The sequence below is a fragment of the Miscanthus floridulus genome, chromosome 12 (genome assembly GCF_019320115.1).
Source record: "Miscanthus floridulus cultivar M001 chromosome 12, ASM1932011v1, whole genome shotgun sequence".
In the NCBI taxonomy this organism is placed as follows: domain Eukaryota; kingdom Viridiplantae; phylum Streptophyta; class Magnoliopsida; order Poales; family Poaceae; genus Miscanthus; species Miscanthus floridulus.
In genome coordinates this window covers 18,964,432-18,967,683 of record NC_089591.1, presented here as the reverse complement: position 1 = coordinate 18,967,683, position 3,252 = coordinate 18,964,432, and the positions used below count along the sequence as shown (strand labels likewise).

The 3,252-nt window shown below is 41.7% G+C and overlaps 1 non-coding gene across 1 annotated transcript; it reads right to left on the bottom strand.

Moving 5' to 3' along the window:
- Positions 1-2,603: 2,603 nt before the first annotated feature.
- On the bottom strand, positions 2,604-2,710 carry LOC136498795 (small nucleolar RNA R71). The gene has a single exon (XR_010769793.1). It is a non-coding gene; the product is annotated as a small nucleolar RNA R71 (small nucleolar RNA).
- Between the last annotated feature and the right edge of the window lie 542 nt (positions 2,711-3,252).

Below are 3,252 nucleotides of genomic sequence, written 5' to 3'. Positions count from 1 at the left end.
CAAGCAAGGGTAGCACAGAGGAGCCACGTGACATCACTCCCCTGCCTGTGGTCGGCCACGACGCCGTTCGTTTCTCAATCTTGAAGGAAGTAACCAATACAACTGCAAAAATACATGGAAACATCAATCTTCGTCCCCTCTTAAATCCAAATCCGCTTAGTTTTGACACAAGTCGTAGTAACAAATGTTGTAGAGCTATGCGAGATCTCCAACTTTGCTTAAAGTGCCAAAGTCTAATTCGACCCGGTTCAAGAGATACAAGGTTCCAAAGTGGGGTTCACAAAACTTGAAAACTGAAATCAGTTTCAAGCTGACTGAAACCTCCAACTTCTCCCCTCAATATCACCCAAACCATTTGATGATTGAATAAACCAATTTCTCCTTGTTGTAGTGCTACATGAGTACTACAACCTTGATTACAGGAGTTTGGCCAAAATCGACATGGTTTGCAAACTAAAATTCGCCAAAGACAGGTACATGAAAACGGAAACACGAAAATTCAGTCATCCCAGACTTAGCCAAATTTCGGGATTCCAAAACAGCATTTTGTTGATTATTGTGAGCTCTGTTTGGCTAATCTAGGCACTGATTTAGCTCTTGACCATTAAACAAAGTTTGTTCTACATAAGATGAAATACAACTTTTATTTAGGTTCCACAGCCATACAAACACTCTAAGCCACTGTTCATACCAAGTCAAAGTATCATCATGATAAAGCTTAAATTATCCTTTTTGATCTATTGAAGCATTTTCTAGCCACTTGCTCAACATGAACCCTTCATAACTTTTGTTCATGAGTGTAAGTAGAGTTGTTTGAGCCAAGTTGCAAGGTTTGGTTGATGACCTATAATTCCATTCACTTAATAAAACAATCCAAGAAAGATAATAACTTATCATTTCATGTGACTTCTTGATTCCAAACTTCATAAAACCTTTCCACTGGTCATGATGGATGCATGTTGATGTAATGTACATGAAATAAGCATGTTTAACATTACTCTTGCATAATCTTAACAAGGGTACACATGTAAGTAAAGGTGTGTTGTCCAAGTTTAAGTCGGAGCTCACCCTTGTAGATTTGATCTTGACACCTTCATCACCACTTAACAGGTCATGTTTGAGATCAAACCCATTGCTTAACTGGTGACAAACACCTAGGGTGTTACAGTGGTGGTTCATCATTCCTTCGGGCTTGCCAATATCCTATGCTTGTCGATCCATAGGGTCAAAGTCCCAGGGGATATGGGTAGTTTCCTTATACACGAGCATGGTGCTCGGGTGCACAGGAACCTTTAGATATGATAGTGCCCCCCGATTGAGAGTTAGGTGATAGGTGGTGATAGCCTTGTCCATCCCTTGCAATCCCCCACATTCGGGTATTGTGTAGGAGTCTTAAAGTCTCTCAAGCTTGCTGGTAGACCAGTGCTCAGAGATCTCCTCGTCCATCTTACACTTAGTTCTAACTCTAATCATGTGATTTGTATGATCATTAACTGTTCTTTACATGGCTATATTAGAACATGCCTGCTCCACTTAGGAACGTTCTTTTATTCTTTTCTTTCCTTTTAATCCTTGAGGTTGGCCCAACTTTGTGTCCACTATCCTTGAAATATCATTTTACCCCTATCTTAGACTCTTGGTTCACTATGCAAGCATGAAATCTTATTCATATCTATGCTAGACTCTTTGTACCTTGCCCTCTTTTGGGAAAATATAAATAATGATACCCTAAATACTTTTGGGTGAAATGCTACAATGATAGATCCATGCGCTTGCGGATATTATTTCTGCTATCATTAAGAACTATCATGGTTGGTATTTCTTGGCAGCATCACTAAGGTTTACTCAATCTTAGTGATGGTGCTAAGAAATACAAACAGGCATTTCTGGCACCACTACTAGGGATGAACTCTAACTCCAAACTTGGTAGTGACGCTAAGAATTGCCAACAAGCATTTCTGGCGCCATTGTCGGGGAGGGCATAAGTTAAAAGAATCTAGTAGGTCATGATCATGATCACCTGCATGTAATGGTAGCCATAGTTTATGTAGGCTAACACTGCTTGTTTTCTTCCTGTTGTGGATAAAATAGGATAGTGTATGATCAGTCAGAACCTGCCGAAAAACTACATCGATAATCCAGAGGTACTCCAAAAGAAGAGCCAGTCTCACACCGCTTCTTCTTCTGCTAATCCACCAGCAGTTGAGCCAGTCATTCTCACACCATCCGCTACTACCACTATGGCCAAGTAACTCCACGACTACTCCACCCTCGCTATTGCCAATGTGCCTATTGGGTCCGCTATCAACATAGGAGCTATAAACTTTGAGCTTTGCACTGGCTTGATCACACTGGTGCAAGCAAACTAGTTCTATGATTTGCCTAGTGAGGACACAAGTACACCCTTGCAATACTTCCTTGAGATGTGCGACACCATCATCATCAAAGACGTCGCACTAGCTAGCATCAGGCTCCGTTTGTTTCCCTTCTCCCTCAAAGGGAAGGTGGAGTAGTGGGTCTACAAAGACAAGGAAGCTGTCAACACGTGGGACAAATGTTCCACGGCGTTACTTGCAAAGTTTTTCCTCATGGGCAAAACCAATGCCCTGAGGGAGAAAATTTCAATTTTTCAACAAACATCAATGGAATCCATCTGCAAGGTGTGGGAGAGGTTGTAGGATTACAACTAGGCATGCCCACACCATGGGATCGAAACTGGTTTGTGCTCCAAAACTTCTATGAGGGGTCTACGCCCATGTCGAAGGGGCATGTAGATGCCATTGCTAGAGGCGCGTTTCTTTCCCTCACCATCAATAGAGCCATGGCTCTCATTGAAAAGATGGTGGCAAGTAAAGGCTGGGGGGAGAAAGAAAACAACAAAAAGGCACGCATACCATGAAGGAGGCGGATATGCTTGCTGCAAAAATGGATCTACTACAAAAAAAGACTAAATGAAAGGGCCCATGAGAAGGATGCCATGAAGGCCACTGTTCTAGACATGGACTCTCAAATGACTTGTGAAGTCTGTGGAGAAGTCAGACACTCAGGGAATGATTGCCCCGAAACCCATGAAGACGCCGCATACATCAACAATGGGTTCTAACCAGGTAACAATAACGGGTAGAACAATCAATCTCGCCCTTAAGGTGGTAATTCCAATTATAATTAAAATTTTAATTCGAATCAACCTACCTTGAAAGACTTGGTCTTAGGCCAAGCTAAAATAAATGAAAATATCACTAAAAAGCTTAT